The 22,058-nt window shown below is 43.0% G+C and overlaps 1 protein-coding gene across 4 annotated transcripts in view; it reads right to left on the bottom strand.

The window, feature by feature from the left end:
* Nucleotides 1-22,058, bottom strand: part of ADGRV1 (adhesion G protein-coupled receptor V1) — a 242,414-nt gene that overhangs the window by 78,642 nt on the left and 141,714 nt on the right. The window lies entirely within an intron of this gene.

The following is a 22,058-nucleotide window of genomic DNA, read 5'->3' on the forward strand; positions in this document are numbered from 1 at the left end:
ACCAAGAACTCAGCCTGTTTGTTTTCTGCCCAATGCTACAAAACAGGGGGATGACCTGGCATCCCTCTGCTGAAGCTAAGGTATCATGCAGTAACATGACTAGGAAATAGGGTTGGTGATTAACAATAAGCCTTACACATGTCTGCTCAGAAGTTCAACGGGACTGATTCCTATGTATGTGGGGTTAGAATTGCAGCAAAAGGTTGTGGCCATAAATACATTTACTAGAGTGTATGTCCCACAGAAGTCAGAAGGATTTACTTCTAAATAAATATGTTTTAGGTTGTGCTGTAAGTCAATGTCCCTGCAGCAGCCTTTCTTGTTACCCACAGAATCCCTCTCCCCACCACTGAAATTAGGCTTCAAAGAAGCATTTGTTTGTTGCCAATACACAAAGCTGCAGTATGTGCTTGGTTTGCCAGCTGTGTGTGACAGTTTCTCCGGTCTGTGAATGTGTGCAAAGGTCTCCAAAGGCTGCTAACCCGTGCCCAAAGTTCTGTTGGGCTCAGACAATTTATATGGCTTTCATAGATTTGTCCTGTGAATTGGGCTTGGAAAACAAAAAGCAGCTGGCCCAGCTGTTGGGAGGACCTTTCTAGTACCATTGTACCTGTGCTAGTACCTTTCTACCCAATGGGGTGAAGGGAGCGGGTGGTGCTGTGGTCTAAACCACTGAGCCTCTTGGACTTGCCGATCGGAAGGTCAGCAGTTCGAATCCACGCAATGAGGTGAGCTCCCGTTGCTCTGTCCCCATTCCTGCCAACCTAGCAGTTGGGAAGCATACCAGTGTGAGTAGATAAACAGGTACCACTGCAGCATGATGGTAAATGGCATTTCTGCATGCTCTAGCACTTGTCACAATGTCCCATCATGCCAGAAGCGGTTTAGTCATGCTGGCCACATGACCCAGAAAGCTGTCTGCAAACGCCGTCTCCCTCGGCCAAAAGCGAGATAAGTGATGCACCCCATAGTCACCTTTGACTGGACTTAACCATCCAGGGGTTCTTTACCTTTTTTGTTTTTTGTTACCTTTACCCCATTGCCTCATTTAGCCATGCTTCCAAAGCGTTTCCAATGACAGATGATTGCAGTGCACACTGCAGTAACTGATCTTTTCTGTTATAAAATCATAGGTCTGGTTCCTGAGCTCTAGGGAAGGATTAGGTTCCACAGCACTGCTGGGGCCTCTGTATGGGCCTGCTATGTAGTACCTATAGCAGCGATGGGGAACCTGTGGCCCTCCAGATGTTGTGGGACCCTAACTCCCATCAGCTGCAGCTAGCATGGCGAATGATCAGGGAAGATGCAGGATGTGCAACAGGAGCGGGTGGCCACTGGTTCCCCATCTCAGAAGGAGTCACAGGACTGTTATCCTATTCACTATTTATTTTGTTTCACAATTTGCATGCTGCTTAATACTGCAATCTCTAAGCAGTATTGAACCGAATAGTCAATATAACATAAACTACAGCACCATGCTGTATGGGAGCTTAAGAGAAGATTCAGATACCTCATCAACCAAGAGCATGCCTATATTCAAGGAGTTATAGTGAAGAAGAACTATACTTCACAGATGGTACTAAAAGACACCAAAAAATGTCACACTGAAAATATGTACAGAATACAGGAAAGCTTATATATTGCAATGGAATCATTTGCATTGCTATATTCAACCTGAGAACATCACAGTGCTATAAATATAAAAGCTGTAAAAACAAAACAAAACAAACAAACTAGCTTTCACCTTAAGGACTTTATCTGGAAAACTGTGTGCCCCAAAGAATTTATCTTACTGTCTCCTGCTTTCTCCTCCTGTTCTTTAGAGAGATTGTAGAAGGGGAACTTATACTCTGGTTTCTCTTCAGATCGTAAAAGGCACACCTGACAATCCTAGATAGAGCTTGCCTCAATGAAGAGGCAAAAGCTAGGCACCTTTACCAAAGTTCACATTTTATTCTTTGTCTTTTTCATTTCTTCCTAGCCTACCTTTTAGACTGATCCTCAACACCTGTGCTTGGAAATGTTCCAATGAGGACAACAGGACTAGTAAGCATATTATGACTGTGGTCATTCTTTAGTTAAAAGACTAGGTGCTTTAACACATGAATCCAAGTACTGCAGGAAAAAATGTTTGGAGGAGGAAGTGGCAAAGCAACTGCTAACCCTAATGTCACAGATGGGCGAGGCAGGCATAAAAATGTCTGGCTTCCACTGACTGAGCTGTTCAGCTTCCAGAGAAAGGTGGGACATGCAGAAAACAGTAGAAAAGGAGGAGAGGACACATGAACCTAGGAACCTAGGAAGGAAGGAACCAGGGAGGCTGACAAGACAGTGTGCCAAGGAAACCAGGCAACAGGAGGCTTAGGAAATGTGATGGAAGGGGTGGTCCAAATAGCAGTGAGAGGAAGAGAAGAAATGTGAAAGAATCTGATGGGAGAGAGAATGGGTAGAAAAAAGTTGCACGTGGTCAAGAATCAAGCGGTGAGAAGCATGTGGTTGGAGGATGGATGGCAGCTAACAGATTGAGGTTGAATCCTGACAAGACAGAAGTACAGTTTTGCGGGGACAGGAGGCTGGCAGGTGTGGAGGATTCCCTGGTCCTGAATGGGGTAACTGTGCCTCTGAAGGACCAGGTGTGCAGCCTGGAAGTCATTTTGGACTCACAGCTGTCCATGGAGGCGCAGGTCAATTGTGTGTCCAGACCAGCTCCATCTGGTATGCAGGCTGGTACGTTGAGACCCTATCTGCCCGCGGACTATCCCACCAGAGTGGTGCATGCTCTAGTTATTTCTCACTTGGACTACTGCAATGCGCTCTATGTGGGGCTACCTTTGAAGGTGACCCGGAAACTACAACTAATCCAAAATGCCACAGCTAGACTGGTGACTGGGAGCGGCCGCCAAGACCATATAACACCGGTCTTGAAAGACCTACATTGGCTCTCAGTATGTTTCCGAGCACAATTCAAAATGTTGGTGCTAACCTTTAAAGCCCTAAATGGCCTCGGTCCAGTATACCTCCACCCCCATCGTTCTGCCAGGACACTGAGGTGCAGTGCCGAGGGCCTTCTAGCGGTTCCCTCGCTGCGAGAAGCCATGTTACAGGGAACCGGGCAGGGGGCCTTCTCAGTAGTGGCACCTGCCCATCTTCCACCAGATGTCAAAGAGAACAAGAACTACCAGACTTTTAGAAGACATCTGAAGGCAGTTTAGGGAAGCTTTTAATGTTTAACAGACTATTGTATTTTAATATTTTGTTGGAAGCCACCCAGAGTGGGCGGGGTATAAATAAATTAGGATGATGATGATGATGCAAACTGATTGGGGAAAATACCCTGACTGACTGCAGGCCTCTAATGTTGCACTCAATAATATGAACTACCAGGTACCTTGCTACAGTACCAGAGAAAAGGTCTCATTTACACATGATTTGTGTCAGAGCAGTGCATCACCATTCATTCAGCCAAAGTGTGAACAGAAACAGTTTAGGGCTAACAAGCAATTAATCTGTAGGTCCTGAATAATACTGACAAGGACAATGCAAAAGGAGACCATAGCAAGGGGGTGGTGTGGATGTAGAGCACAATAACTTGTTTCTAAATGGTGCAAGCAACTACAAAATAATTGCAGGAAATCAGGGCTATTTCTACTGTTAATGCTTCCATTCAGCTCAGGAGCACTCTCTGTGACCCTTTGAAAAGTGGATTATGCCTACATACACTATCATTTTCTGAATACCACATCTCGCTGCTTGTGTATTGTTAACAAAGATTCTGCAACCAGCTATCAGTGGCAAAAATCCAGCTAAGCCTTTTCACACTGTCTTGGTTCGGAAGCAGTGTGTGTGTGTGGCCATTCTGCAATTACTAGAAACAAACACAAAATCCCTTGTTTAAAGTCAGTACAAGAAATGCAAATTCAGTATCACAACCCAGAATATCTTCCAGAATGCTTGAAAAGCATCAGCATGCTGAAACGAGCTCATCTAACATCAAGAAGTTTCTTTAAAGCTAAGTCTTCCTGCAATTGATTTGATGTACCTATCAGTGGTCTGAAACAGGAAATACTGAAACTTTTACTTTCAAGCACATGCATAGTGCTCCCAATATAACTAAACCCAACTATTTTGCATTAACTGCTGGGATAAGCTTCCTGGTAACATTCTCCCATGACATTACAAGAACCATGCTGCCTAGGGGAAGCTGTGTATGGGAAATCTGAGAGCCCTCAAAGTTAAATGGGCAATTTCCCGACTGGATATGGGTCTGTCCATCAGTGGCGTAGCATGGGGGGTGCAGGGGGGGCCGGCCGCACCGGGCGCAACATCTGGGGGTTAGGGTTAGGGGGCGCAAATCCACGGGTTAGGGGGCACAAATTACTTGCCTTGCCCTGGGTGTTGACAACCCACGCTACGCCACTGCTGTCCATGCATGTGCCTATATGGGAAGACTGGCAGCCAGTCAGGGAAGCTTCCTGCTGTGGAATGTCTGAGAGCTGGTGCATGAAAGAGGAATTAGAAGGGGGAAACTATGGTTTCTCATGATGTATGAAGCAGCAAAGGCCTGTGTGATGCCTCTAGATCCTGCTTGTGCCAGCCCATGCCTGCTTCTTACAACGCCTTCTACATTAGCTTGGACTCTTCCCTACTTCCTAAGATTTTGTGATGGAAATAGAGTGGCTCGCCTGACATTAGGGATGGGGGAGAAATTGGATTCAATTCACATTTAAAGGTGAATCTAACCAATTTGCACTTTCTTAAAACAATATGCAACCCACCCCCCATGAAGCTAGCCTTAGAAATCTGCACTTCTCTGCATATTGCAATGCCAAATAATGTGTGCAAAAATGCACTCAAAGGTAATGTGTCCATAAAATGTGTGAGAGAGCAAAACTAACATGCAAATGTGTGTTAAATTAGGGGAAATTGCTTTGCAAAAAATGTGCATAATTCACACAAAAAGCCCGATTAAATAAGAAGGTTGTTGAGAAAATTAAAGTTGAAAACTAATGTGGAAATGTGGAGAACTTAACTGAAGAAAAGAAAAATGAAAAATGAAAAAGCAAAATAGTCAGATTCACCCCACCCCACTCCGCCTACCTGAGGCCACCTAGTGAGTTCACGGCAGAGACAAGGTATGAAGTGAACGCTGCCTGATGCTGTTCCATGCCCTAACCCCAATTTTCAAATTGTTGGCTGGAATAGGAACTGAAGTAGGCAAGCAACCACCCCATAAGGTTGCCATATATCAAAAAGTAAAATACCTGACATCCGCTGAGCTTTTTTTTAGGAAGACCCCAACCTTTTTTAAAGAAACCCATCAAAACTGCTTAGCATTTTGGAGGGACAAACCCAAATTGTTAAACATTTTTGGGGGGACCTCCCCCCCAAATAGTGATTTCAAGCTTTTTGAGCTGCTTCCACTGCTATTTCCACCACATTGCCATATACCCAGGTTTTCCCTTACATTTTGCCAATTCGGCAAAATTCCCCTCAATGCCATTTTGACACCCAAAAACCAGGACATGCGAGGAATTTCCCTGCATAAACACACAGATCCTCCTATGTTGCCTTTCTGGTCCATGAATACGTTGTTAAAGGTTTATGTATCATGCAGTATGTAGCCTCAGCTGGCCAGCAAAATGGATACACATGCCATCCCATTCATCAGATGTGATGGTATCCAGGCAATATACATGCTTTTCTCCCATGTGGAAGCAATGTATGTACAAAGTAAATAATGTGGCATATGTGATGCAGCTGTGTCTCCCAGATCCCTGGCTCACAGTGAGCAATGAATACAGTTCAACATGGCATAAATGAGTGCACACTGTTCTGCGTTTCCCCATTTTTGAGCTCTGAATTTGGCCTGAGGCAAATAAACTGGCAAGAGAAGACTCTAGCTCTTACATTAGAGGAGCATGATCAAAAAGAAACTAGAGGTACAGTACTCTGCTAGAGGCCATATTGAATGTTGATGACCTTGCTAAAGAGTGTCAGTAGATAAGGAAAATTGACCTAGCAAACAAAGGTGCAAAATACTTGGCAGATCAGCTTCATGCTGATACTTGGGGGAGGGAGGAGAAGAAGACTGAATATCTCTGCCACTGACAAAAAAAAGCATGTTATAACAATTACAAATTAGCCTACTTCCTCCACAGCCTGCTTCCAACTCTGCAAAAGGCAGAAGAGGGCTTGATAACAACCCTGCACTGAAAGCTGCATGTAATTAAGTTCTCAGGCTGATTTTTAGAGGTGGTAATCTTGCAAACAGTAGTCACGGGAACTGGCCAATAGTTCACAAAGTGTTCAGTAGTGCATCCTGTTTATCAGCTGGGTATGGTAAAAGTGACAGTGGCAACTATCAGATCACTTCTTAAACTGATGGGGAATGAAGAATGGCACCAGAACATGAGCACATCAGACCCAGCCCAGCAAATGGGATGAAATGTTAATTCCCCAGCCCTATTCAAGCATTTGAGCAAATGCAAGGGGGCTTTTGCAAGGGAGTGGGGTGCATGCCAGCTGTGCCCCAATACCCTAGCACATCCTGGTTTTGCTTCAGATCTTTGTCCCAGCCACCAAAAGAACTTAGAATCCTCCTTCAGAACTTCCTACTGAACACATGTGTCTGAAATGGATTCAGCACACATGGGGACCTCCCCTCTCCCCTCGCCTGTTTAAGCCCACATGTGTCCACTCGAATGCCTGAATAGGACTTAAATCTCCATATAGAGCACACATGCTACCCTCTATTGTATGTATGTAAAATGTAATCCCTCCCCCAATGAGATTTCTAAAGCAGTGTTTCCCAACCTTTTTTGGGCAAAGGCACACTTGTTCCATGAAAAAAATCTCGAGGCACACCACCATGCCAGATGGGGAAAGGTCACTTTTTACTTATGTAAAAAAAAATAAAAAAATAGTAACAGCATAGAAGGTAGAGAAGGTAGGACTCGAACCAGTGGATTCACGTTACAATAAAGATTTTGACTAAACATGGGAAAGAACTTTCTGCTGGTAAGGGCTGTTCAACAGGGGAATGGTCTCCCTCGGGAGGTTTTTCCCTTCTTGGAGGTTTTTAAGCAGAGGTGGGATGTCTGTCTGCCATGGATGCTATGGCTGAGATTCCTGCACTGCAGGGGTTGTACAGTACTGGATAGCCCTGGGGATCCCTTCCAACTCTACGATTCTATTAGGATCCCTTTTATAAAAGAGAGAACTTTAATGGCACGGCCATTATTTATTTCGGCTTCTCCCAACGGGGCCACGAAGGATCAGAAAAGCTGAAGAAGAGACCCTTCCTCAGAGGAGGCGGGAGACCACCGGACCCGCCGAGGAGGGGAATCCGGCCGCCTTTCCCTCCAGAGCTTCGCCTTTTGCCCCGGCCAAGTTGCGCCGAGGGCGCCTTGCGGGCTCTGCGTGGCTTCAGGCGGAGCCTAGGAGCCACTTCCCAGCCTGGAGGGCAGGCTGTGCGCGGACCCCGCCACTCTCGGGGCGCGACCCAGACCCGGCTGCCTTCCACGGCCAGCAGAGGTAGGCCGCTGGCTTCTAACCCGGCGGAACTGGGGCGTCCCGGGCGCAGCGCCGCGCTCCCCGCTCCTCCCGCCCCGCCCCCTTCTCCCGGGTGCCCCCTCCCTCCTTTGTTCTCCGGAGCCCCGCCTCCCCCTCTGCCCCAGCTCGCCTATTGGCTCACGCAGCCGCCACTCAGGTGGGGGCCCGCTTTGGCCCCGCTCCCCGGCCGCCGAGAGAGAGTGGGAGCGTGCGGGGCAGGGCTGGGCGGCCGGGCGTCTCCTTCCCTGCACTGCTTCGGCCGCGTCTGCAGCTGCCGCGGGACCAGGCGGGAGGCCAGTCATGCCCAGACACTGCCAGCCGCTCGGAAGGAGCCGTCACTCCGCCGGGCAGCGCCTGCCTGCGCGCCCCTCGCTCCCTGCGCCGAGGATGGCGGGGGCGCCGGGCGCAAGGCAGCGCCGGGGCTGCTGGGCAAGCGGCAGATGCTGATGCAGTTTGGGGAATTCCTGTCACAGGGAGCAAGGCAGAAGCGGATGACGGGGCACGTTCCCCGGGGGAGCGGGGCCGGAGGATTAGCCCGACTCGCCCGCCTCCCTCCCACGGCACACTAGGCAACGTCCGGCGGCACACTAGTGTGCCGCGGAACACCGGTTGGGAAACACTGTTCTAAAGCCTTAGGATGACCACAGCTATTAGCCATGGAGGTCAGGGTAACCACACACATATACATTTTTGTCTCACTTTCTTCATGCTAAAAAGACTTGTGCGCAAAATCACACACCTAATGAAGGTATGCCAGCATTACATCACTCACAAAAGCAGAAAGCAAATGGCAAGTCAGAAATCAAACAGAGAAGTTTGAATTCAAATCTTCAGGCTGTGCAGTGCTGCATGCTGATGTTCCTACCTAGTCTCTCTCCCACAGACAATCATGGGAACGAGCACACACATTTAAAGGAGATAATGTATTGCTAAAGCAGCTTTAGCAATGAACCTTTCGGGAGCTAGTGACGGCTGAACTGAGATGCGCCCCCCCTTTCCCCAGCGAGTGCCTTCCCTTCCCCCATTTCCCCCTCTACTCTCTCCGTCATTGCTAAATAGTGCCGGCTCAAACTGGCTCGCTCCAGCCTCAGCAGCATCTTCCTTTCTCTCCCTCCCAGCTTTTGTTCCCCCTTTCAGAATACGGCACTCTCTTCTCCGTTCTAAGCGTGAAGAATCTGCTAACGATCAGTGCTGGCAAACTGTCATTTAGCAGCAGCCGGTCGTTTTTCGGAAGAGAAAAAATGTAACACTTTTAGGACAAAACACATTGTTAACAAGGTATGATTTCAACTGCAGCGTTAGTTGCTGTGTAAATCCAGGCTAGCATTGTCAGATGTGATTGAACCCCACAGCTATGCTCTCAATTCATGTTTACTGTTCTTATTACCGTGTGATCCACTGAGTCTGATTTGAATGAAATAAAAGCTTATTTCCAGGAAAGTTAAAGCTGCCTGAGAGTTATTTTTATAGTTCACTGTACCAGCCAGCTTAGCGAAGAACAATTTAAAATGCATTTCAGAACGTGTCTGAAGTTCAAGGACCATGCATATATGAGAGAGTACCGTAATTTCCAAACCGATGAGGAATTTTTCTTCCTTGAATGATATGAAACAGCTAGAATCTTAAGAACGCCTCTTACAATGTTTTCTAGAAAAAAAACTGTCAGGTGCAGTATCCCTCGACACAGAATGAGCAATGAAATGCGGCTATTTAATCTTACCAACTATCACTGTCACATTTTGGATTATAATCTAGGTCAGGGAAAAATATGTTGTCATGGCTAACCAAAGCAACTGCACCATGTGACCTGAAAAGGGGTGGGGGTCTCAAGATGCCTTGGATTTCTGAGAGGATGCTGAGACTCAACTTTTGGACTGAGCACAGAAGCCGCACACATACAAAACATTAAGCCCTGGCATCCTTTGATTTGAGGCACTGCAAAGTATATTGGGGCCAACCTCTTGGGTTACAGACTGATTCCAAAACGACTGCCACCCCAAGCGACTACCTGGTAGACTACTGATGTTTCGCATATGGTGTTCTAATAGAAAGCTGTGACCAAATGAGAACTTTAAGCTTGGTGAGATGTTCAGAGAGTGAGAGTAAATAGCTACACAATAATCCCCTCTCTGCCCCCCAATGCTTTCAGTTCTAACATGTCTGTCACTTCCAGACAGAGGTTCTGTTATAAAAAGTAACCAATGCCTCACCTACTTTTGCATTTGCTGATGAAACAAACACACCACTTGTAGCACAGTTGCACAAACCGTTTTGCTTTCGATAGGGATGAGGTGGGCAAAACCACAGTCAGAGCTTGTTCAAAACAGCTCCTTGTGCAGTGATAGATCCTGAGTTTTATTTACATTCTTTCCCTGAGGTACTTGCAGTTCCTCTGCAGTTCTGTACTATGAAAACCTCTGGAAGCTGTCTACATATAACAGGTCCTCAGAGATAAAGGGTTTTTTTGTTGGATTTGGAGTAAGCCTGTAAGGGTGGTGATCAGGGAAGCACAAGACCTTGAGGTACATATGAAAAGCAATTTTAGCAGCACACCACAGACCCACCCAAAACCTGATATGGTGCTCTTGTGTGCTTATAATGGGATAAAGGAAACTGCACCAAAGTATTCTTGTGGCAGTAGAAAAAGAAAAGAAAAAAGCACACTATCAACTTATAGAAAGCAGATTAGAATGTCTGAGCTGTTCGGCTGTTACCATTGACAGGGGAAGTGTTTCTTCCACTTTTTTTTGCTATGTGGCCAAATGTTGGCATCCTTCAGCTAGTATTTCATAATTATGTGGATTTCACACTAATAATCAGCTACAAATTCTTAAAAACATCTTAAGTTCTCCAATCTCTGGTTTGGAGAAGCACATGCAACAGTGGGTCGCTATGTGGCTTCAGGAATCTGAACACATCCCAGCTCCAACAAAATACCCACCACACCAACACACCAAGATGTATGAAAAGTTACTCTTGCTAGCTGCTTTTTTAATTTTTATTACAAGCAGGTACTTTATGCCTTTAATGCAATTTACGTAGGGCAAGCACAGCCTCAGATCTAAGACTGTGTTTCTGCTGTATGTGACATTAGGTGGCAACTGTTCAGAGACATACTCTCCTGATCAAACTGGGGCACAGCGCTCAAGAGAAAGTTCCCCAGGAGTTTCCTATAACAGGGCCAGGTAGCCAAATCTAAAGTCTTATTGTGCCTGCTTGCAGAGGCACAGAAAATGGTGTAATGTTAGCTTTGCAAAGACGAGATTGTAAAGCTTGGCATACCATCAGTGTTATCTACCATATTGCTGGGAACAACCCTTACGGAACCTGATGCCAAGCTAACACCCACAAGTTCTCATGGTAACATAGCTCAGATACATCAGAGGTATTATACTGTAACACCAATCTGGACTATTTCAACTCATACAATTGCTCATGCAACCACAACGAGACGTATCAAGTAACTCTGAAGAAATACTCAGATTTAAAATATTTCAGACTATATTTTCATTGTACATACATTTGCTTTTTCCTTTAATTTGTGCTTCCTATAGTACAGAAGAAGCCAATATATATGTAATTGTGATATTAAATAGCCATGGGAATGATCTTGCCAAAGTTAAACACTTAAAAAAAACCCCATTGATTTCAGTGTGAAAGATTTAAGCACGTGCTTAACTGGCATTGAAAACAGAACTTTACTTGGCCATTTCTGATTAAGTTTATAGATTTTCAAGTGGGAATAGATTAATTTAAAGTACTGGTGTGCCACAATACACAGGCTACAACAGCCTTAACAAAACACTGCAATTTTTATTAGATAAGCTATTACCGCTTTCTGATTTTTTACCCTCTTTTAACAAGCTTACATATTTTACATTCTGTAACTTTGTATTTGTTGTCAGTGGTTAATATCCTCAGTTATAGTGTTTACAGCAGGGATAGGAAATCAGTAGCCCTATAGAAGCTATTGGACTATAACACCATCATCCATGTCCACAGAATTTCTCCCCTAGTCCTAGTCAAGATGGGAGTCCAACAAGGCCCATCCCTGCTTCACCATATAATTCAAGACTATTCTTTACATTTTAAGCCATGACTTGTCTTATACTTGTTTGCAGACCTCATTGCACTTGTTTTGAAATGTTAATATGGAGGCCCAGTAGTGGAATTTTGAAATCCATAAGTTCAGGCCCCAGTTGTCCATTGTTTTGGTGTTCCCCCAACCTTGTTCACTATTTTCATGTTCTACTGGTGAACTCCATCTCAACCTGACATTTGGGAAACGCTGGCTCACATAGTAACAGACATACATTTTTTCCTCACACTTATGCCAAATTCTTCATCTTACAAGTGCAGATTCATAGCTCTAAGGTTCTAAAAGAGTGATTTCTCAACACTACCACAATGTTTTATTATTTTAAAAATAATGGGACAGCTTTAACCATAGTTATTCTTTGTTTAGTCAAAAGTAGCATGTTTCAGTGCATTTCTTATGACGTCAAGAATAGAATGGCCCATTCAGGCATTCTGAAAACACTGTTTCACATCATTCTGTTCCTTACATGCATTCATTGTAAAGAATAACCTTTGCAGAGCTACTGAGAGGGGGCGGAAACATGAATGAAGGAGCAGAATGTTTCAGAGCTGCCTTAGCATACCTTTACGGAAAGTGGATAAAGAGTGCCTCATAGTGGGCTGTTATACTCAGTGTCAATATGAAAGTGATAGTACCGGTAATTCAGCTGTCAAGAAAGGAAACTGGACTGGACAGTGAATACATTAAAACAATGGCCAGGATTATTGCCTTCTAAATTTTCCCAAAAAGTATCAGAAGCTATCAGAAAAAGTATCACAAAAACTGGTGGCACACAAATGACCAACAGATTTATTGTGATTGGGGATGGGCAAACCTTTCAAGTTCAGTTTCTCTTGGTTTCTCATTTTCTAAACTCCACAATTCCATATCTGTTTGTGATTATTATTGTTTTTTAAAGCCCTCATGAAAATTCAACAACATTTTCATGCAGTATTCCCCTAATATGCACATCCCTGTATGCAATTTCTCTGATATTCACATTTTTGCAATTTTCCATAACTTAATGCATTTCTGCACGCCACTAATATATATATTTATAAGAACAGCTTTACCCTAGTATATGAAACTTTGTACTGATTGCTTGGCTAGAGAAGTGCATTGTAAAGTCCAGAGAAGTGTGATTCATGGAGAGTGGCTGTGTTTTGGGTAGTGTACAGTTTTGGGAAATGCAAATTAGGTAGCCTTCCCTTTAAATGCCAACCGAACTGAATTTCTCCTCTGTCCTTAATAGTGACACATTTTTTTGTGCACTAGGTCTCACTTCATGGGATGCATGAAGTGTCAGCCTCAATTGGCTGCTTCTGTCCCCTACATCCCCCCACAAAAAATCTTTCTCCTATAGTCTGGGAGGCCCTCTTGGACAAATTGGGATGAAGCAATGAGAGTTGTGGGGGGTAGTGGGAAATTGTTCAAAATCTGTTTATTTTTACCTAAAAACAGGGGGGTGTAACTTGTGGCCCTCTAGTTGTTATCTGACTCTAATTCCCATCAACCCCAGCCAGCATGAACAATGTTCAGGGATGTTGATGGTATACTCCAACACTCGCTCACTTGCTGGATCATCACCTTGTCATGGTGAGTGGGCTTGCACGTTCCTATGACTCTTGTAAGTGAAGCCGTTGGGAGTCTCATACTCCCAGCAGGGTCACCCAAGGCAGTAAGGTTAAAGGGGAGGAGCTGGACAAAGAATGATCCAATAAGTCCTCAGTGGCAGAACAGGCAGAAGATAACAAGTGGGTATGTTACAATGGCTGTGAAGGTGGATGAAGACTGCAGCAGATAGGAATCTACTGGTTGTCATGATACTCATGCCACTGGAATAGAGCCTTACTGTGAAGACTGTGCGTTGGTCAGCATGCACTGATCTACACACATAAAGCAAATTCACACACAGGCCTCTTCCAAAAGCCCATCCCAAACCCAAACTCAAAAAAGTCCCACTCTGGAAGCCCCTAGCCATTAACCGGAACATGGGCAGTGGATACAGATCCAGTTGTTCTAACTCAAGGAATGAGGCAGTTGAGTAGCTTGGCAGTTGTATCCATGACTGAGCAATCCTATTTAGGATCCACTCTGCTCACCCTGAATAGGGGGAGGGGCTAGAAAAAGTGCCCTAAACATAGTCTGCCTCCCTTTCCCCCTGACTGGATTACAGCACCCAGTGGAGTCATGATGCAGCGGTTGTAAAAGTCAACTTAGCAACATGAAATATATGGACTTTGTATATGGACTATCAGAGATAATGAGCGTCCCGAATGCAGGACTGCCATCATTGCAAGAGACTTGTGATGTTTTAACATTGATATTGCAGTGTTTCAACAAACTCAAAGAGCAAGCGAGTATAACTTATATACCAATAACTGAAGGAAGAAAAAGGAGGCTACACATTCTTCTGGAAAAGTCTACCTAAACAAGAACATTGAATACATGGAGTAGGCTTTGCTATAAAAAACAATCTTGTGAAGTTCTTGTCAGAAGTCCCAACTGGCATTAATGAGTGACGTTCAACCCTTTAAATAAAACTCACCAAAAACCAACAGGCTACTATTTTAAGCAATAATGCAACAACACTGGATGCTGATGAAGACATTAAAGAATTTTTTTTTTATCCTCAGCTGGATGCCATCCTATCAGAGATGTCTAAGGAGGATAAAAATATCCTCCTGGCTTCTTTTAATGCAAGAGTTGGGTGAGATTTTGATCTGTGGATTAGGACTATTGGGAAAGAAGGAATTGGCAACAGCAACCAGAACAAAATCTTATTTTTTACTATATGTGAAGCGCACAACCTTGTTATTACCAACAGATTCTTTTGACAATAAAAAAATTAGAACATCATGGAGGCACCCTCAGTCAAAACACCAGCACCTCTTAGACTATGCAACTGTCCAAGCTGAAGATCACTGTGATGTGCTCCTTACTAAAGCTATGACAAGTGCCAACAACTGCTGATTAATATGGTCCACAATGGCTATCAAGATTATACCTCAACACAGGCTTCAAGGAAGGAAACCAAGGCACAAAATGAACACTCAAGCCCTTCAAGATCCTATTAAGTGGGATTGCTTCCAAATGAAACCACTAAAAATAAAATTAATAAACTCCAGGAGTGGCCAAGGGTAGAGGAAGAGGAAATTAGAGAGATAGTTAAAAATTTCAAATCGGGGAAATCTCCTGGGCCAGACGGTCTACCAATAGAACTATTTAAGACCTATATAGATTGGTGGGCAGAACCCTTAGCTCAACTGTTTACTCTCATAGATAAATATGGGATCATACCTGAGATATGGTTAAGATCAATAATTATTCCAATCTTTAAAAATGGCGACCCAAAAGAACCAAGGAATTATAGACCGATAAGCCTATTATCAGTGATAGGGAAAATCTACGCCAAGCACCTCTTATCTAAACTCCTTACCTGGATGAAAAATCTAAATTTACCAGGGAAAGAACAAATAGGTTTCTCCAAAGGTTGCTCTACACTAGACCACTGTCTTGTACTTATGCACTTGGTTGAAAAATACAGATTCCAAAGGCAATCTAAGATATATGCTGCTTTTGTAGATTTTCGTGGTGCATTCGACTCAATTGACCGCCCAAAGTTGTGGAGGAAACTCGCAGAATTAAAAATTGATCAGCGCCTATTGATTCTAATGCAAAATCTATACTCTTCCAATACCTGCCAAGTCAAACTTAACACCAAAGGTCACCTTTCATCAGACATCCCTAACTCGAAAGGGGTAAAACAAGGGTGTATCCTTGCCCCCTTTCTATTTAATTTATTTCTATCAGACTTGCCAGATAACCTTCAAAAAATAGAATCACATGCCCCTAAACTTAATCAGAAACCAGTTCCTCTCTTATTATACGCAGACGATGCTGTCCTACTATCATTAACGAGCTTGGGTCTGAAACGTCTTATATCTTCACTGATCCTTTACTGCGAATGCAACAAACTCTCTATAAATTATGAGAAGACAAAAATTTTGGTCTTCTCGAATGGTTGGAAATTAGAGAAATGGAAAATAAGAGGGCAAGAAATCCAACAAGTGAAAATCTATAGGTATCTGGGAATCTTATTCCAGAGCAATTTAGGGTGGGCAACCCATCGCACAAACGCCATAAAACAGGCAAAGTGCACCTCATCAGCAGTTGCCCGTTTTTACTATCAGAAAGGTAATCAATTTATTCCTGCGGCCAATCAGATATTCCAAACAAAAGTGCAATCCCAGATATTCTATGGAATCCCGCTATGGGTCCAAGCATATAACAGTGATTTAAAAAAGATTCACTCCAGCTTTCTGAGACGTATTCTTGGACTCCCAGCTATGATCAAATATGAAACAATGTGTGCAGAAATAGGCATACACACAATGGAATATTGGGCATGGTCCACCTCAATAAAGTACTGGTTACGCTGCCATTTTCGCTGCCCTCCATCAAGTCTGCTCGCCGATTTGCTCAATGACTCCTATAAATCAAGATGGTATCAGCACCTCGAAAAAAAGATTGAATCTTTAGGCATCGAGCTGGAGCCCCTGTACAATTCTAATGAGCAATACATTTTCCATAATATCCTAACTAGACTAAAGGATGTCGAGAGACAAAATATTATGGCAGCTGTAAACAAAATTTGCTCCCCCATATTCTATGATTTAAACATCTTAGATAGCAGAGCCAATTACGTCACTAAATTAATAATCCCAGCCCAACGTAGGGCTTTTATGCTGGCCCGTTTGAATGTTTTTCCCTCAGCATTTGTCAGGGGAAGATATCAAAATATTCCTAGAAACAAGAGATTCTGCAGATGTTCTATGAATGTCCCGGACACTGTAGAGCATATTCTCTTTCATTGCCCATTGTACAGTACGCTCCGTCAATGCGTGCTGTCCCCTCTCTCGGGTGGTCTGGAACCCCAGCAAGGTGAATGTGTGGGACTCTACCTATCCGACGTTGACCAAAGGGTAACGGCGGGGGTAGCCGAGTTTTTGGTAGCAGTCCTCCAAGGAGCAGGTTAACAAAGAAAACCATTGACTCTATATGTATATATATATATATGTATGTAGCCAACTGCTGCCCTTTTATATATATTTCAAGGCCTTTATATGTTATTTTCTCTTTTATGGTTTTATTCGCATAATGCCTAATAAAGGTTTGATAAGTAAGTAAGCTTCCAAATGACTCTTAAATACCATCTGGTTTCAGAGTTCCCTGATAACACCGAAGAACACTGGACCAAGCTAAAAACATCCATTACTGTAGCCTGTGAATAAACTATTGGATACCAAACCAAGAAACACCAGGACGGGTTTAATGAGAATGACTGAGATCGAACACATTATTGACAAGAAAAGGAAGGCCTTTCAGATCCAGCAAAGAGATAGAAACTGCGTCACTAAAAGGGGGGAAAAAACCTATGCCAACGCTAAGTCTGAGGTTCAAAGAAGAACCAGAGAACTAAATAACACCTGGTGGGTTAAAAAAAAGCTTAAGAGATCCAGCACTTAGCCAACACTCATGATGCACAGAGTTTCTTTAAAGGCACAAAGACCATTTATGAGCCAATAAATCATGGCACATGCCCCATTCACTCAACAGATGGTACCAAACTTCTAAAAGAAGAGATTGCGCTGCGCTGGAAAGAACATTACCAGCATCTCTTTAACTGCAACTCCCCCGTAGCTGCTGAGTCCTCTCACAAACTCCGCAAAAACAAGAGATGAGCTTCCAGTATCTCTGGGAGAGTTGTGTATAGCTATTAACCAAATGGAAAAAAACAAACAAAGCCAGTGGACTGAAGTCTTCAAAGTGGGCAGAACTGAACTTATACAACAATTTCACAAGTTCATCAAAAAAATATGGGAGAGAGAGGAGATCCCAATAGACTTTAGGGATGCCAAAATTATCAATTTCTTTTAAAAAGGTGGTGCAATGGGTTGTGGAAACTATTGAGGCATCTCTTTATTAGCTCACCCATGGAGGATCTTTTTAATATGTTGAATAATACGTTGAATACATTATGAACATAAGTAGACTAGCAGAGCATTTTTTACACAAGTTAAGTATCCCTTTAGCCTAATGGTTTGCCTCAGAATAACAGAATTGTAGAGTTGGAAGGTACCTTGAGGATCTTCTAGTCCAACCCCTTGCAATGCAGAAATCTCAAAAGATTACGTTCCCCAAAGGAGGAGACCAGACACCAAACAACATTCCAGCTGATACCGTCTTTGTTTGAAAGGACAAGTCATACAACATCAAAGGCTGTGGGTAACACATGGAAATTTCCAAGCAGATTTCCTAAAAGCTTCTAAGGAATCTGAAAATTATAATGGGAAGAAGCAGACTTGATGGTACATTGGGTTTTAAAGGACACATCCAGCACTGTTAACCATGCTCAAAAGAGAACAGGGACTCTGAAGATGTCAGAGCAGCCTGACAGTTATTTTTATTTGAATTTAAAACAGTCACTCTCCACTCTGAAGTATCTGAAGAAGTGTGCATGCACACGAAAGCTCATACCAAGAACTTAGTTGATCTTTAAGGTGCTACTGGAAGGAATTTTTTTTGTTTCTCCACTCTGGATAGCCATATGCAGAACTTCAAGTACATTCCTAAATTTGGAGTGAGGAAGTAAAGTTAAGAACACAAATGTCTCCTGAACTTATTTTGTCATTTGTGAAAGTAAACTCATGGTATTCAGGAAGACTCTGCTAATACCAATATGCCAGTGTTCACTTATATGGTGTCTGCTGAACATTGATTGAGGTGGCAATAACATATTGGGTTTATTACAAGGTTATAAACAGCTCCTTGGTAGGGATTGAAACTCAGACCTGAAGCAAGTTTCTACCAGCCTATGGGAAGGGACAGCCAAGGCTAGCTTGCACATAAGATGGGAACAGCATTCTGCACGGGGAAAAATGTTTTCTTCTATTTCCCAAGATATCACAAGCCCACAGCACAGTATCTTGGAGTAGGACTTTCAGTGTGACCATTACCCCGTTCTGCTGAACAGCATTCCTGTTGATATATGACAGATGCCCATGTTTTTTATTCAACAAGCTTTTCTAGCTGGATAAAAAGGTCTCTGCCTTAGATGTCAATTCTGTATTGTTTTTAAATATAGCCAGTTATTTCTGTTACTTAAAAAAAAAAGACAATTGTAGCTGATTTTATGATAATATTTGTAATTGCCTTGATGCTTCTATAATGAATGAACAGCAACAATAGTGCATGGTTCACCGAGGTGCCAAAATCCAAGATAAGTTACATAGTGACATTTACTGTATTTATTTTCCCCAATTTGAACTATAAAATGGTGATTTCCTTGAGTCAAAATGAGAGTACACCTAAACATGTTTTTAGAAAAAAAGCACTGAATAATACTAATCATAGCAGAGAAAGAAGATCCAGTGAGGACATTAAAAGAAAAGCTTGGATGTGGCTCTCGGGGCTAAAGATAAATGCTGTAGAGTTTCGGCAAAAGCCATGTGGCTTTTTCTCAGAGATCTCCTGATCAAAGGTCATACAAGATTAATAAATAATGCCATTTACAGGGAACGTTAAACAACAATCCAGATTCCACAGCCAAAATATACAATACTTTTCCTAGTACCCAGACATACTCCAGATTAAATATAACTGGCTTCAAAGGTCCACAGAATTAGAACTGACCCCCCTAGTTACCTTGAAGATCACATTATTTGAAAATTGCCCTTGATGTGTTAACATCACACTGGACTACATCCAATCTGTTTATCATTGAGCATTTCACCTCATTCAAAGCCTGGAAAAATATTATTTCGCCTCACTGAAAGCCTGGAGAAAACAGTATAATTTGCCTCGAATTCAGAGCAAGACAGTTAGCTCCTACTTTTTTGTAAGTGCTTCAAACCCCAGCCTATAACCAGGCAGATTGTATTTCCTAATGTTTTGGTTAAAGCCATGTTTTTGTTTTGGTTGCTGCTACAGAAAACTTTTCACATTATCTGCAGTTAGCTAGATATTCTCTTTCAGCAGAGTTTGCTACAGATTATTTTCTGAGCTCATCAGACTCACACAGCCGAACCTGCTATTTTTGGTAAGACATATTTGAACATTCTTTCCACAGGTAACTTTGAACTTCTTGACTGAGTTTTGTCTTCCAGGATCCATGAAAGGGCAAATGATTTGCAGACCTACAAAACACTGCAAAACAAACAGGGCAAAGAATGCAAGTCTAAAAATGGGCAAACTGAAACTGTCCTCCTTGCGTGTTTATTACAAGAACCAAACGGCCTTTTAATAGTCAACATTTCCAAGGCTGGAAAATTTGATAAGATCATTTGGCATTGTGAAAAACACGAGGCACGTTTTGTGTCTATGTGCAGTAGTGCCATTAGGGCAGGACTTCAGAGAAGAAATCCAGGGCCCCATGAAGCACGGTGAGCAGCAGACCCCCTAAACACAGCAGTCTTACCACATCCTGCAAGTGAAGTAACACACAGTACTTACCTTTAATCAGCAACTACATTCCCATCTAAACAAGGGAATTTAAGAACATAAGAAGAGCCTGCTGGCCCGTCTAGTTCAGCATCATGTTCTCAGAGTGGCCAAACATGGCTTGTAGGACATGAGCACGGGAGCACGCTCTCCTCCTGTGGTTTCCAGCAACTGGTACATGAACAATGCTCCTGTTTCCTGAAAGCAGCTGTTCCAAAGTCAGATTGCCATTGGGGGGGAAAATAAACTGATTGACAATCTCACCAAAAACAAAACAAATCTGGGTGACCTCTGCTACTTTAATATTCCTAGCTGCCAAGTAATTCACTATTTTAGCATAGTTGAAAACAGAACAGGAATGAATACAAACTAGATCTCACTGCGAACATTTTTTTTTTTAAGGTACATGCACTCAGCGGATGGGGGAATGTCAATATTTAGGTCTACCAATTTTGGCACCTCCCTGTATTTACAACCTGTAAAGCTGCTTCTAATTGTTATGCAATGCAAGCTAAGCATGTTTGCTCAGAAGTAAGTCCTACTGGAAAGAATGGGACTTACTCCCTAGTAATTGTGTTTATGACTCCAGCCTTAAAAAAAATAATGTAATTTAATATTAAAAAGAAATTAAAACTCTTCACATTACTTCCTTGAGGAGGTTCCATAGCTCAGTGATTTAGCACAAGGTCTCATTTTCAGCCTAAAATAGGTATCTGCCTGAATCCCCGGAAAGCAAATGCATTTCTCATTCAGTAACTGCACAAGAGGCCTAAAAATATTAACTTGCTAACTGGGAGGCATAGTTCAAAATATCTGAAGGGCACCAGGTTAGCGAAGAATGAACTAAAAAATGACTAGGTGCATTCTAACCAGCCAGGATTGCAGCACAAAAGGCATATAGACCTAGGGAAATCGTGCAGCTATTCCTCAGAGTTAAAAACGTCAGATTATGGGAAGAGGAAAAAGGAAGATGAACAGGGAAAACCTGAGAGGGGAATGCTTCGTTCACAACACTGTGCCGATGTCCTGTAAAAAAATGAGCAAGCAAGTGTAGCTATTCCACCGTAAGTGCTCAGTGCAGAAACTGTTGTAGTAAAATGAAAGGTTCTGCCTTATATAAGCCCCTTTTGGTTGCACCATCTACAAGGTAAGCCCAGGCAGGTGGGACTCTATAATAGAGTATTCTTCACGATGGTATCCCAGTTGTAAAATACTGCTGCAGAGGTTAGACAATGGTTAGCTTTTGGTGACAAGTTAAAACAAGGCCTTTTGACTCTTGACTTTATTAAGCAGAAGAGATGTATAATTGTTAGACGTCTGAAATATTTGCAAGGCTGTATTCATATAGTTTTAGAGTTGGAAGGGATCACGGGGGTCATCTAGTCCGACCCCTGCAATGCAGGAATCTTTTGCCCAATGTGGGGCTCAAACCCATGACCCTGAGAGTTAGAGTCTCATGCTCTACCAACTGAGGTATTCCAGAGATATTCCCATAGTTATGTATGTTGTGACTTACCCTGTGATTGTTTTATAATGAAGGACAGGATATAAAATTTAACAAGAAATAAATAGCACACCTCCCCGTCTCCAGCGTCATCGTAGCAAAGCTACTTGGTATCAGACTAAATAAAGCTTTTTATGGATTTGAAGCTGGCAAGGTTGGCTTGCTCTCTGAACCTGGACAAGACTGCTTGTGAGAAAGGTTACAGCTTTAACATGCAGGGAGCTGAGAGCATACATAGAGAGGCAGGCCTATCTGCTAAGGTTGCTGCTTATCATAACAATCGAAGATGTCCTCGAGAACGCATTGCATAACTCAGGATCACATTAACTGACAATATGAGCAGCATAAAGTTAAGAAGAGTGTGATACACAGAAGTATTTTGGCTTGCCTCAGCACATTCTTTCAACCAGGTTTTATAATCTC

Source organism: Podarcis melisellensis (assembly GCF_964234715.1).
Source record: "Podarcis melisellensis genome assembly, chromosome: 11".
In the NCBI taxonomy this organism is placed as follows: domain Eukaryota; kingdom Metazoa; phylum Chordata; class Lepidosauria; order Squamata; family Lacertidae; genus Podarcis; species Podarcis melisellensis.